Here is a 15,444-nt window from a genome sequence, read left to right as displayed (position 1 = left end):
CTTGCTCCCTTAGCAATGTGGGACTAAACTCCCACATGGCTGTCCACCCCCTAGACTTCTCTCCAATTCTGAAATTAATTTGGGCTCAATCTGAGTAGATGGCCCATTAATTCCAACAGTCCCCACCAAGAAGTCAAGGTCTGCAATTTGTTCTCATCTGGCTTTTATATACTAGTTTTAAAGTATAGACCTGTCTCGAGTTGAACTATACCTAGCACTCCATGATCCACTCATCTTACAACTAGGCAATGGACAGTGCCTTGAATTGCCAGTCTTGTGTAGAAGAGATTAACTCGAAGGCATCACTGATACTAGGCCGCCTTGATCCACGCCTAAGGTTTGGAGCGTTACGGTCGTGCTCCCTAGTCCTTTAATGAGCTCATTAGAGATCACCCAAATCTCATGTATTGCGACCTCACAGCTAAGCTCACATAGGTGTGTTCTTTCAAGAATACCCTGCATGACAGTATCTTTCCGAAGTGTTTCGGCCTTAGAACATATTAAGACAAAAGTCAGCCTCCCATGCAGTACTTAGAGTACTCATCTCTGCGGGAAATGGAAGATACACATGTCATCTCTCATGTTGCTCCAACAACTTGTTTTCCCCTTTTCCTAATTCACAGGATCTCCGATCACATAGGCCGGGTTTCTGTAGTTGTGCAACTCAGGTGGGTCTCAAGCCCATTTCCCTTGATGCTCCATCTATCACTAAACGTGATAGTCCCTTTGTAAAGGGATCCGCTAGGTTTTTAGTAGTGTTAATATAATCAACGGCGGTCACTCCTTTACGTCTCAAATTCCTGACGAATTTGATGCGCCGTTTCACATGTCTTGATGACTTCAGGTTATCCTTCGAACTTTTAACCTTAGTGATCACGGTTTGGTTATCGCAGTTCAGAAGGATGGTTGGAATTGGTTTTTAAACCATTGGCAGATCACTCAAGAGTTCACGCAGCCACTCTGCCTCAACAATGGCTGAGTCAAGTGCTACAAGTTCAGCCTCCACAGTAGACCTCGTCAAGATAGTCTGCTTGCGAGACCTCCAAGAGATTGCAACACCTCCACAAGTAAATATATATCCACTAGTGGCTTTGATCTCATCTGCATCTGAGATCCAATTAGCATCACTATACCCTTCTGGTACATCAGGGTACCCTGTATAGTGCAGCCCATACGTTGTGGTTCCTCTCAAATACCTCATTACTCGTTCTACCGCAGTCCAGTGATCATTTCCGGATTTGAATTAAACCGGCTTAGTTTGCTAACTATTTGAGAGTATTTCTAGTTGCACAAGCAAGGTACATGAGAGAACCAACTATTTGAGAGTATTTTAGCTGCTCGACCCCTTGTCCTTTGTTCTTTCGAAGCTTTAGACTTGGGCCGAGTTGGAGATGTTCTGGAGTCCTCAAAACCAAACCGACTCAAGATTTTCTCCACATAATGAGACTGGCTTAATGTAATCCCATTCTCATTCATTTGAGGTTTATGTTTGAAATAACACCTGCCTCTCCCAAATCTTTCATATCAAAGTTTTGAGAGAAGAAGGATTTAACATCATATATAACATTCATATTTGTCCCAAAAATTAATATGCGATCAACGTATAAGCATAAGATTACATCCTTACCCCCACCATATTTATAGTACACACATTTGTCTCCTTAATTAACCACAAAGCCTGCCAAAGTGAGAGTTTTGTCAAATTTTTCATGCCACTACTTTGGCGCTTGCTTGAGGCCATAGAGTGATTTCTTTAATCTACACGTCATGCTCTCTTGCCCGGTTGCTACAAAACCATCAGGTTGCTGCATATAAATTTCCTCATTGAGCTCTCCATTTAGGAAAGATTTCTTCACATCCATTTGATGGATAAGGAATTTATGTGAAGCTGCAAGTGCAATCAACTCCCGAATTGTAGTCATCCTAGCTACTGGTGAGTATGTATCAAAGAAATCCTCACTGTCGGAGGGATTGACCATGGGTAGCCTCATCGGCTCCCTATAGTATTTCAAGACATCAGGGCTAGCTGCACCCCTCACACCTTCCGGATGAACGGCCGACTCCTTGGGCCGGCTGGTCGAGGGGCCGGCTGTTAGAAGACAGCGCGCCCCCCAGCAGGTGGCTTCAGGGGGCCGGCATCCAACAGGCGGCCCCTCGCCCTCTCAAATCTTGCACCTATTTACGACGACGAGACGGGGCGTGGCTATAGTGCTACCTGCCACCCCCAAATCCAGGGCGAACGTGGCCACAGTGCGGGTGTACCAAGCGGACATCCCTCGCCCGGCGCAGCACTGTTGCCACACAAACCACGTCGCCTCCTACGTCAGCAGGAGCCATGCTCCCACGATGGGCGGTCGGGACGAACCGCAGGCGGCGGGCCCTACCTGTTCGCGAGCCACTAGAAGACGGCAGAACCCGAGCAGGCGTCATCGAGGGTGACCCGACTCTTAGCAGGCGGCCCTCCCTCCCCCCGGAGTCTGCGCATCATTAATCTGATGAGACGGAGCGTGGCTACAGTGAGCGCCCGCCAGGCGGCACGACTGTAGCCATGCGCCCCCCGACAAAGCCTCCATCATCGAGGGCGGGCCTACAGTATAAAGTAGTCAGCATGGCCCGCAGGTGGCGGGCCATACCAGTCGGCCGAGTTCATGGCAGCCGGCGGGACCCACCCAGCGACGGGCCCCAGCAGCCGGCGCCCAGGGACATTGACGGTCGGGTCCTACACCCGGCCGGATTACCATTGTACCCTGGGGGTAGGCCTAGATAAACCTCCCACGTTCACCCATGCAAAGGGTTCAGAACCCTAGGCAACCTACACACACATAGAGAGAGGAGATAGAGCTAGCCTTGCCCTTCTTCCTCCTCTAGCCGAAACAGCTCAAGGAGCACTCTTGTAGCTACACTATTGACGATAGTCATCATGCGGAGACCCCGCAGAGTAGGACTAGGGGTGTTATCTCCACGGAGAGCCCCGAACCTGGGTAAGACTCGTAGGCGTTCGAGATGTTGCTCACTCCCGCTTCTAGGACCCGACGACGTACTCCTGTCCCCATCCATGATAAGCCACCCCCTGGCATATGTCGCTAGATATCCCCGACATTTGGCTCCCACCGTGGGGCTAAATGCACCGTCATCTGAAAACATGTTCTGGACGGGAACCCTTTTCCTTCCTGGCGAGCGCAGCCAGCCCGGCACGCCTGATGGCCTTTGCGTCGACGCGCTTCACGATGTGGAAGTCGCTTGCGCGCAAGTTGCCTCGTTGATCTCATCGGAGGGATCCGCCTCTCCGACGAGCCCGCGCCCGACGCGGGAGCGGCCAGCTCTGAGAGCTGCCTCGTCGACCTCCTCGGCAAGCTCTGCATCACCAACGAGCCTGCCTCCGACCTGGAGTCCGTCGGCTCCAATGACCCGCCCGTCAAGATGCTCATCGACTCTGACGCGGCGTTCACCGACGCTTTCCCTGGCAACATGCTGATCATCGACGACCCGCTCCCTCCCGCGGTCAGCAACGCCAGCGCTAGCACCATCACGGAGGTGCTGGTCACTAGCCATGATGGAGCCTCTGACGGGGCTGGCCAGGACCCGCTGCAGGCGGCAATGCGGGGCTTGTCCACGGCCGTGGTAGCGAACGCCGATGGAGCGACCTTGGAGTCATTTCGTGTCTTGCTCCTTGACAGCGCCAACAAGTTGGCGGCCATGAGGCGCCTCACTGAAGCCTACTAGCGCGAGATCGACCGCGAAGTGGGCGACCCTCCGGCTGCTGGCGAGCCTAGCTGAGTGGGCACGGTTCGGCAATGCGGCACGGCCATCGCCAGCATGCTGGGAGCTGGACGCCCAGTCTACGCCACCCCTTGGAGAACCTGCACGCTGACCAGGCGGAGGCAGACGAACTCAACCACCTGGAGGGCGACGAGCATCGCATCCACATGGAGCGCCTCGAGCAGCTCCTCGACGCGGCTACCGCGCCGCAGGAAGCTGGCCGCCGCGTGGTGGAACCCAGCGAGCAAGACGAGAACCACCCCCCCCCCCCGTCGTGAGCATGGGGCGACTTCCCGGTCCCCGACAGGTGGCGCTCGTGGTCGGCGAGACCAAGAGCCGGCTGCTAGCCACAGGCGGCACACGCACATCACGATTGTGCGCGACCAAGACGGCCGCCCACGAGCAGAAGAACGGCGGGACGATCGTCCGCTTCCCCCTTGCAGGATTGATCATCCGACTCTCGGAGGCCGGCTGGGTCCCCATGAAGGAGTCGGAGAAAATGACGCCCGCCACCAGATCGACCGGCTTGCTCGATCCCTGGCGGTAGAAGAAGAAGATGCCATCGGCCCGGCCTGCTTCGGCCCCCGCATTCGCGACGAGCCCTTCGCCAGAGGGTTCTCGCTACCTCGAGATACTCCCAAGTACAACGGCTCCATGAAGCCGGAGGACTGGTTGGTCGACTACTGCACGGCCGTCAGCATCGCAAACGGCAACAAGCTTGTTGTCGTGAAGTATGTTCCGCTCATGCTCCGGGGCACGGCCCGAACATGGCTGAACAGCCTCAGGCCGTGCAACGTCAACCGCTGGCCGGACTTTGCCGATGTCTTCATCCGCAACTTCACCAGCACCTACAAGCGGCCACCCAAGCCTCGTGCAGGCCATCGAGTACTTCACCGCCGGGTGCAGAGAAGGCACTTTGCTCAAGCACAAGCTCTTGTGCGACGAGCCGGCCACGCTGGACGAGCTCCTGGTCGTGGCCGACAAGTATGCCACCGCCGACTCCTCCATGAAGTCAAAGATCCGGGTGGACGCATCCGGGAAGATGCTCCCGCCGGCCCCTCACATGCCGGCTGGTGACTCCAACCGGCGCCAGCAGCCGAATGACAACAAGCGCAAAGCCCAGCAGCCGGCAAGCGGCTACAGTCAATGATCAGCAGCCGGACGGACAACCCGGCCCCAAGCGCAAGAAGGGCGGCAAGCCTGCTTAGTTGCCCACCTTCTCCTTTGAGCAGACCCTTCACGCTCCCTGCAAGTTCCACAACGGGGCGATTCCGTCCAACCACACCACTCGGAAATGCCACTGCTCACCCGAATCACCATGGGCGAGGGCCTGCCGCCGCCACCAACAGGTCCGCCGGCTCCGCCTCCTCAACAGCCGGTGGTCCGACCAGTCGGTGCAGTCCAAGATGAGTTCCCTGAAGAGCATGGCACCTACATCGTATTCACCAGCATGGCCGAAGCACAACCGACGACAGCAGCACCGCGAGGTGAATGTTGTTGCCTCAGAGGTCCCTGAGTTCATGCACTGGTTCGAGAGGCCCATCAGCTGGAGCCGCGCTGACCATCCGACCGTGATGGCATCGCCGGGTTCCTATGCCAAGGTGCTGGACTCCACCTTCTCGACAGAGAGGTGATCTTGCCGCTTCTCCCGGATCCTGACAGACGGCGGTAGCAGCATCAATATCCTCTGTCACGACACCATGGAGAAGTTGGGCATCAAGGAGAAGTAGCTCCTGCCCAGTCGGACTGTCTTCCACGGCATTGTACCCGGACTTTCCTGCTCTTCGATCGGCAAGATCAAGATAGACGTCCTGTTTGGCGACAAGGATCATTTCCGTCGCGAGCCAATCTGGTTCGAGGTGGTTGACCTGGACAGCCCCTACCATGTGCACTTGGGCCAGCTCGCACTCGCCAAGTTCATGGCAGTGCCGCATTACCCCTACCTCAAGATGAAAATGCCGGGTCCCAAGGGCATCGTCACCATTGCTGGCGACTACCAGAAGGCAGTCGCGTGCGCCGCTGCCAGCAGTCAGCTGGCCGAGTCCCTCGTCATTGCCGAAGAGAAGCGTCTCCTTGATCGGGCGGTGGCCATGGCCAGCAAGCAGCCGGACATACCATCCGACCCCAAGGACATGGAGGCTTAGGGCTCCTTCCAGCCAGCCAAAGAGACCAAGAAGATTGCCTTGGATCCGACGCACTCGGAAAGGTTTGCTGTCGTAGGGTCAAACCTCGATAGCAAATAGGAAAGCGAGCTTGTCGATTTCCTCCGTGAGAATCGGGACATCTTTGCATGGTCCCCCAAGGACATGCCGGGTGTTCCGACGGATTTGTCCGAGAACAAGCTACATGTGAGGCCGGATGCGAAGCCGTTCAAGCAATCCCTCCGCCGCCTGTCAGAAAAGAATAGAAGGATTGTTGGTGAAGAGATCGCCCGGCTTCTGGCAGCCGGCTTCATCGTGGAAGTATTCTACCAGGACTGGCTTGCCAACCCAGCCCTCGTGCTGAAGTAGAACAACAAGTGGCGAATGTGTATCGAATAAACTAGCCTCAACAAAGCCTACCCCATGGATCTGTTTGCCTTGCCTCAGATAGACCAAGTGATTGATTCCATAGCCGGATGCGAGCTGTTGTCTTTCTTGGACGCCTACTCCGGCTACCACCAGATCAAGCTGAGCATGGCCGATCGGCTGAAGACCGCCTTCATCACACCATTCGGAGCCTTCCATGATGTTCGGCTTGAGAAATGCCGGCGCCATGTTTCAGCGTTGCATGCAGAAGTGTCTCCTCAAGCAGCTCGGCAGAAATGCCCACGTCTATTTAGAAAATATTGTGGTGAAGACAGAGAAGCGTGGCACCCTTCTGGAGGATCTCAAGGAGACCTTTGATAATTCGCGCCGTTTTCAAATCAAGCTAAACCTGTTGAAATGTGTCTTCGGAGTACCAGCTTCTCTCCGAACGCGGCATGGAGTGCAACCCTGTGAATATCAAGGCGTCATCGAGGGTGGCCCGACTCCTAGCAGGCGGCCCTCCCTCCCCCCCGGAGTCTGCGCATCATTAATCTGATGAGACGGAGCGTGGCTACAGTGAGCGCCCACCAGGCGGCAGGACTGTAGCCATGCGCCCCCCGACAAAGCCTCCATCAACGAGGGCGGGGCTACAGTATAAAGTAGTCAGCATGGCCCGCAGGTGGCGGGCCATGCCTGTCGGCCGAGTTCACGGCAGCCGGCGGGACCCACCCAGCGACGGGCCCCAGCAGCCGGCGCCCAGGGACATTGACGGTCGGGTCCTACACCCGGCCGGATTACCATTGTACCCCTGGGGGTAGGCCTAGATAAACCTCCCACGTTCACCCATGCAAAGGGTTCAGAACCCTAGGCAACCTACACACACATAGAGAGAGGAGATAGAGCTAGCCTTGCCCTTCATCCTCCTCTAGCCGAAACAGCTCAAGGAGCACTCTTGTAGCTACACTATTGACGATAGTCATCATGCGGAGACCCCGCAGAGTAGGACTAGGGGTGTTATCTCCACGGAGAGCCCCGAACCTGGGTAAGACTCGTAGGCGTTCGAGATGTTGCTCACTCCCGCTTCTAGGACCCGACGACGTACTCCTGTCCCCATCCATGATAAGCCACCCCCTGGCATATGTCGCTAGATATCACCGACATTTGGCTCCCACCGTGGGGCTAAGTGCACCGTCATCCAAAAACATGTTCTGGACGGGAACCCTTTTCCTTCCTGGCGAGCGCAGCCAGCCCGGCACGCCTAATGGCCTTTGCGTCGACGCGCTTCGCGATGTGGAAGCCGCTTGCGCGCAAGTTGCCTCGTTGATCTCATCGGTGGGATCCGCCTCTCCGACGAGCCCGCGCCCGACGCGGGAGCGGCCAGCTCTGAGAGCTGCCTCGTTGACCTCCTCGGCAAGCTCTGCATCACCAACGAGCCTGCCTCCGACCTGGAGTCCGTCGGCTCCAACGACCCGCCCGTCAAGATGCTCATCGACTCCGACGCGGCGTTCACCGACGCTTTCCCTGGCAACATGCTGATCATCGACGACCCGCTCCCTCCCGCGGTCAGCAACGCCAGCGCTAGCACCATCACAGAGGTGCTGGTCACTAGCCATGATGGAGCCTCTGACGGGGCTGGCCAGGACCCGTTGCAGGCGGCAATGCGGGGCTTGTCCACGGCCGCTGTAGCGAACGCCGATGGAGCGACCTTGGAGTCATTTCGCGTCTTGCTCCTTGACAGCGCCAACAAGTTGGCGGCCATGAGGCGCCTCACTGACGCCTACTAGCGCGGGATCGACCACGAAGTGGGCGACCTTCCGGCTGCTGGCGAGCCTAGCTGATGGGCACGGTTCGGCAATGCGGCGCGGCCGTCGCCAGCATGCTGGGAGCTGGACGCCCAGTCTACACCACCCCTTGGAGAACCTGCGCGCTGACCAGGCGGAGGCAGACGAACTCAACCACCTGGAGGGCGACGAGCATCGCATCCACATGGAGCGCCTCCAGCAGCTCCTCGACGCGGCTACCGCGCAGCAGGAAGCTGGCCGCCGCGTGGTGGAACCCAGCGAGCAAGACGAGAACCATCCCCCCCCGCCGTGAGCATGGGGCGACTTCCGGGTCCCCGACAGGCGGCGCTCGCGGTCGGCGAGACCAAGAGCCGGCTGCTAGCCGCAGGCGGCACACGCACATCACGATTGTGCGCGACCAAGACGGCCGCCTATGAGCAGAAGAACGGCGGGACGATCGTCCGCTTCCCCCTCGCAGGATTGATCATCCGACTCTCGGAGGCCGGCTGGGTCCCCATGAAGGAGTCGGAGAAAATGACGCCCGCCACCGGATCGACCGGCTTGCTCGATCCTTGGCGGTAGAAGAAGAAGATGCCATCGGCCCGGCCTGCTTCGGCCCCCGCATTCGTGACGAGCCCTTCCCCAGAGGGTTCTCGCTACCTCGAGATACTCCCAAGTACAATGGCTCCATGAAGCCGGAGGACTGGCTGGTCGACTACTGCACGGCCGTCAGCATCGCAAACGGCAACAAGCTTGTTGTCGTGAAGTATGTTCCGCTCATGCTCCGGGGCACGGCCCGAACATGGCTGAACAGCCTCAAGCCGTGCAACATCAACAGCTGGCCGGACTTCGCAGATGTCTTCATCCGCAACTTAACCAGCACCTACAAGCGGCCACCCAAGCCTCGTGCAGGCCATCGAGTACTTCACCGCCGGGTGCAGAGAAGGCACTTTGCTCAAGCACAAGCTCTTGTGCGACGAGCTGGCCATGCTGGACGAGCTCCTGGTCGTGGCCAACAAGTACGCCACCGCCGACTCCTCCATGAAGTCGGAGATCCGGGTGGACGCATCTGGGAAGATGCTCCCGCCGGCCCCTCACATGCCGGCTGGTGACTCCAACCGGCGCCAGCAGCCGAATGACAACAAGCGCAAAGCCCAGCAGCCGGCAAGCGGCTACAGTCAAAGATCAGCAGCCGGAGGGACAACCCGGCCCCAAGCGCAAGAAGGGCGGCAAGCCTGCTTAGTTGCCCGCCTTCTCCTTCGAGCAGACCCTTTACGCTCCCTGCAAGTTCCACAGCGGGGCGATTCCGTCCAACCACACCACGCGGAAATGCCACTGGCTCACCCGAATCACCATGGGCGAGGGCCTGCCGCCGCCACCAACAGGTCCGCCGGCTCCGCCTCCTCAACAGCCGGTGGTCCGACCAGTCGGTGCAGTCCAAGATGAGTTCCCTGAAGAGCATGGCACCTACATCGTATTCACCAGCATGGCCGAAGCACAACCGACGACAGCAGCACCGCGAGGTGAATGTTGTCGCCTCAGAGGTCCCTGAGTTCATGCACTGGTTCGAGAGGCCCATCAGCTGGAGCCGCGCTGACCATCCGACCGTGATGGCATCGCCGGGTTCCTATGCCAAGGTGCTGGACTCCACCTTCTCGACAGAGAGGTGATCTTGCCGCTTCTCCCGGATCCTGACAGACGGCGGTAGCAGCATCAATATCCTCTGTCACGACACCATGGAGAAGTTGGGCATCAAGGAGAAGTAGCTCCTGCCTAGTCGGACTGTCTTCCACGGCATTGTACCCGGACTTTCCTGCTCTTCGATCGGCAAGATCAAGATAGACGTCCTGTTTGGCGACAAGGATCATTTCCGTCGCGAGCCAATCTGGTTCGAGGTGGTTGACCTGGACAGCCCCTACCATGTGCACTTGGGCCAGCTCGCACTCGCCAAGTTCATGGCAGTGCCGCATTACCCCTACCTCAAGATGAAAATGCCGGGTCCCAAGGGCATCGTCACCATTGCTGGCGACTACCAGAAGGCAGTCGCGTGCGCCGCTGCCAGCAGTCAGCTGGCCGAGTCCCTCGTCATTGCCGAAGAGAAGCGTCTCCTTGACCGGGCGGTGGCCATGGCCAGCAAGCAGCCGGACATACCATCCGACCCCAAGGACATGGAGGCTTAGGGCTCCTTCCAGCCAGCCAAAGAGACCAAGAAGATTGCCTTGGATCCGACGCACTCGGAAAGGTTTGCTGTCGTAGGGTCAAACCTCGATAGCAAATAGGAAAGCGAGCTTGTCGATTTCCTCCGTGAGAATCGGGACATCTTTGCATGGTCCCCCAAGGACATGCCGGGTGTTCCGACGGATTTGTCCGAGAACAAGCTACATGTGAGGCCGGATGCGAAGCCGTTCAAGCAACCCCTCCGCCGCCTGTCAGAAAAGAATAGAAGGATTGTTGGTGAAGAGATCGCCCGGCTTCTGGCAGCCGGCTTCATCGTGGAAGTATTCTACCAGGACTGGCTTGCCAACCCAGCCCTCGTGCTGAAGTAGAACAACAAGTGGCGAATGTGTATCGAATAAACTAGCCTCAACAAAGCCTACCCCATGGATCTGTTTGCCTTGCCTCAGATAGACCAAGTGATTGATTCCATAGCCGGATGCGAGCTGTTGTCTTTCTTGGACGCCTACTCCGGCTACCACCAGATCAAGCTGAGCATGGCCGATCGGCTGAAGACCGCCTTCATCACACCATTCGGAGCCTTCCATGATGTTCGGCTTGAGAAATGCCGGCGCCATGTTTCAGCGTTGCATGCAGAAGTGTCTCCTCAAGCAGCTCGGCAGAAATGCCCACGTCTATTTAGAAAATATTGTGGTGAAGACAGAGAAGCGTGGCACCCTTCTGGAGGATCTCAAGGAGACCTTTGATAATTCGCGCCGTTTTCAAATCAAGCTAAACCTGTAGAAATGTGTCTCCGGAGTACTAGCTTCTCTCCGAACGCGGCATGGAGTGCAACCCTGTGAAGATCAAGGCCATCGAGCGGATGTAGAGACCAACCCGGCTACGGGAGGTCCAGAAGTTCACCGGGTGCTTGGCATCTCTCAGCCGGTTCATCAGTCGGCTGGACGAGAAGGCCCTCCCCCTGTACCAGCTGATGAAGAAGACCACTTGCTTCGAGTGGAATGACAAGGTCGACGAGGTTTTTCTCCAGTTCAAGCGGATGCTGACCATGTCGCCTGTCCTGGCCGCTCCGGCTGCTAAGGAACCCATGTTGCTCTACATCGCCGCCACCAGCCGGGTGGTCAGTACCGTGATCGTGGTCAAGCGCCTAGAAGACGGCACACTACTAGGGAAAAGCCTAGCAGTAGCGCGGGTTTTTAGCCTATCAGTTGCGCGGTTAACCGCGCTACTGCTACGGCGCTACAGCTAAAGGTTAGCAGTAACGTTGTTGACACGCGCTACTGCTATATCTACTTAGTAGTAGCGCGTGGAGCAACAGGCGCTACTGGTAATTACTAGTAGCACGTCTCACTGCCCACTCTACTACTATTATTCCGTATTCTATTTTTTTTATTTTATGTCGTTATTCATACACCTTTATACAAGTTTTCATACAGTAGCAATTTAGAGATTGTTTTTACATCATAATGAGTTATTGAATCACTAGGTGAAAGAACCACGGATTAATTTCAAGTGGATGGATCCTAAGTGATCAAGTCATGGATTATCACGATAATCCATGACTTGATCACTTAGGATCCATCCACTTGAAACTAATCCGCGGTTCTTTGACCCAATGATATAATAACTCATCATCATGATCATATTAATATAAAAACTCTTACATCATATCATCACCAACAACACTAACTAATAATCATCATAGTCATTACCACTATCTAATCATCATAGTCATAGTGTAGCTATCTAATCACCACCAACACTAGCTAATAATAATCATCATAGTCATTACCACCAACACTAGCTATTTAATCATCATAGTCATAGTGTAGCACATCATCATCTTCAAACTCATTCTAGCTAGCTAATCACTCCTGCTGCTCTCTCTCTCTCAGGTAAAATATCATAGAACATGTGTAGCAGTCCTGATTCATCATATTGGAGCATGCAGATGAACCTGTCTCCTAATTGTGGGATGTGCTTCTGATTGCTGCCCCCTAGTACTTCTCTGCGATCCATTCACAATTCTGCTCCAGTCTTTGACTATTAAGACTTGCTCGCTTTCGAGAAATCCTGAATGCACTCATGTGCAATGTAGGATGTCTTGGCCGTAAGCTAACCATTGCCATGCAACCTTTAGGCTCGATCCAATGAGGCACAACTATCATCGGGAGTCCCTATTGAAGAACATCGTAGTAACATACTTAGCAATGAAGTTTAGCTTATAAAATAATGTATGCAAAAGATGCACTAAGGACAAATAGTAAAAATCTTTCCATCTTTCCTAAATAGATGTGACCATAGTTCAATACGAACACTATTGGTCGCACGTTTTGAGTACTAATATTTTCATGTCCAGGAAAATAATTTTTCTTGACAGCACCAAGATCCTCAAGCCATGAAACATAATGAGTTATCTCCTCATAGTTTAGTTCAGCCTCGGGATAGTAGTAGGTCATGTCTACCAAGCCACGGACATGTTTGCTTGATTGGAAATAAGCTGTCAATAGAAATTAGTTGTCAACTATTTTTGAATAAACAATATCCAAGACATAAATATGGTTGAGAAACTCACATAATGGTAGAACTGGAGGCGTCTGCACATCGACCCAGATGTTGATATTGCCTTCAATATTACCTTCTGGATGAATATCGAAGGTGATAAGCATATCAGGCTCACATGAATAAGCCTTGCATATTGCTCTCCAAGTTTTGCATTCAAAATACGTGTAGGTGTCTGAATTGTATAATTTTGTGTCGAAAGTATAACCATGCTCGGTCTTCAAGGGAACTCTCTTTACCTCCATAGTTTTCATAGGACTGAAACCAATCTTATCCAAGACAAAAATTCTTGCATGGCAGGGGATACACTAGCAGAATAGTAAAAAAATTAAGATTATAAGTTGAAGCAAAAGAAGAAGAAATCATGCTTAATTACGAAAAAAAGACTTGTCGTTGTGACTTATTGTATCCACTTTGAAGTTCTCGTCCAGCTTGATGCTGAAGCGCCTATCATCAACTAGGAAATGTCTGTCGCACAGGCCGCGCTCGCCTTCGCAGTATTCGCACATACCGAAATCTTTTTCGTCATCAGACATTTCCTATGTTCATAGTTGGAACATTAATTGAAAATCGATCAAAGGCAACTACCAGGAAACTCAACACACAAATCCGGGGCACTCGATATTTCCTACATATTCTAGCACAAGTCATGCTTAAATTCACGAAAAAATCCGGCATGACCTTTGCTAAAATAGGACATATCGAGCGCCTGAAATTTGCCGGAACAGAAATGAATCAACTCTCCGGAAAAACATAGGCCACTCGGATTTTCCCAGCAATACAAAGATGTTCATACACATACAATGATGCTTAAACTTGCAGTTCCATCCGGATCAATTATCATAAGCATTCGCACATGAGCTCACTGACTAAATACCCTAGTTCTACTCTATTCAACACAACGAGGAGTGGATAAAGAGGAGGTGGACTTTTAGCTCACCGACTTGGGAGTAGAGGAAGTAGAGGTAGCTCAGATGACGAACAGTGATAAGAAAGGGAGGAAGGAGGGGTAGGAAGGAGGGAGGGAGGAGGGGGAGGAAGGAGGGAGGAGGTGGGAAGGAGGAGCGAGGGAGGAGGGGGAGGAAGGAGGGAGGGGGCGGGAAGGAGGGGTAGGGAGGAGGAGGGATGTAGGAGGAGTTACCTCGGTGGCGGTGATGGCGGGCGGGGGGCGACGACGGCGGGATGGAGGGAGATGGAGGAGGGAGCTACGGAGGTAGGGGGCGACGGTGGTGGGATGGAGGAGGGAGGGGGCGACGGCGGCAGCAGCCGGTGGCACAGCGGCGGCGGCGGATGGCGAGATGAGGGAGGGGATGGAGTAGGGAGTGGAGAGGGGAGAGGGGAGAGTGAGGGGCGGCCGGGCCGGATGTAGAAGATATGATGGCTTTAGCAGTAGCGCTCTTTAGGGAAAATCTCTACTACTAAACTCTATAGCAGTAGCGCTTTATACAATAACGCGCTACTGCTAAGGCTAAGCGTGTAAAAATAAACATAAAAAATACATTGGTCATGAATGATCTTTTTGTGTAGAATCTAAATAGTCAACATGAATCCTCACCTGTTTAGGTACAGGTGAAGATTCATATTGCGGCCACAAATCCTACACATAGAGTTAAATGAAGACCAAGTGCTTGTGATAGTTTGAGAAGTAACATATTCAAGGTGGTCAACACCCTGTTCTCTTAGCAGTATGGGACTAAACTTAGTTGCAAGAGGGGATGATACTTAGCAGCAGCGTGTGTTGGCGAAACGCGCTACTGCTAAGTACGTTAGCAGTAGCGCGTCTTTGGAAAGAGCGCTACTACTATACCTAGTATGGAGGCAACGCCCTGGCAATTGTAGTAGCAGCGCTCTTTTGACATAGCGCGCTACTGCTACTAGGTTATTAGTAGCGCGGTTTTATACAAACCGCTGCTAGTAAGTAGCAGTAGCGTTTGTTTTTAAACCGCGCTGCTGGTAAGATTCTTTGTATAAGGTTTTCCCTAGTAGTGGCAAGGCACAGCCGGTCCAGAGGCCCGTGTACTACCCGAGTGAGATGTTGTACGCCTCCAAGCAGAACTACCCCCACTACCAGAAGATGTGTTATGGCGTGTACTTCGCCGCCAAGAAGCTCAAGCAGTATTTCCAAGAGCACTCCATCACAGTCGTCTGAACCGCCCCACTTGCCGAGATCATAGGCAACAGAGATGCATCATGCTGGGTGGCGAAGTGGGCCATCGAGCTGGCCCACTACACCATCCTCTACCAGCCCCGCACCGCCATCAAGTCCCAAGCGCTGGCCGACTTCCTAGTCGACTTGGCCGAGACCCAGTACCTGCCGCCAGCGCCGGATTCCACCCATTGGCGGATGAACTTTGATGGCTCAAAGATGCGCACCCTTTTGGGAGCGGCATCGTCCTCACCTCTCCCAAAGGAGACAAGCTCAAGTACACGCTGCAAATCCACTTCACCGCCTCCAACAACGTGGCCGAGTACGAGGCGCTCATACACGGACTCCGGCCGGCTGGCCAAGGAGATTGGCATCCGCCGGATTCTGTGCTACGGCGACTCGGACTTGGTGGTCCATCAGCGGTCAGGTGACTGGGACGCGAAGGACGCAAACATGGTGGGTGTGAGCTCCATCACGTGCCACGGGCCGACAACGAGCAATCTGATGCCCTGTC

Source organism: Triticum aestivum, chromosome 1D (genome assembly GCF_018294505.1).
Source record: "Triticum aestivum cultivar Chinese Spring chromosome 1D, IWGSC CS RefSeq v2.1, whole genome shotgun sequence".
NCBI lineage: Eukaryota > Viridiplantae > Streptophyta > Magnoliopsida > Poales > Poaceae > Triticum > Triticum aestivum.
Note: the sequence above shows the minus strand (reverse complement) of the source record.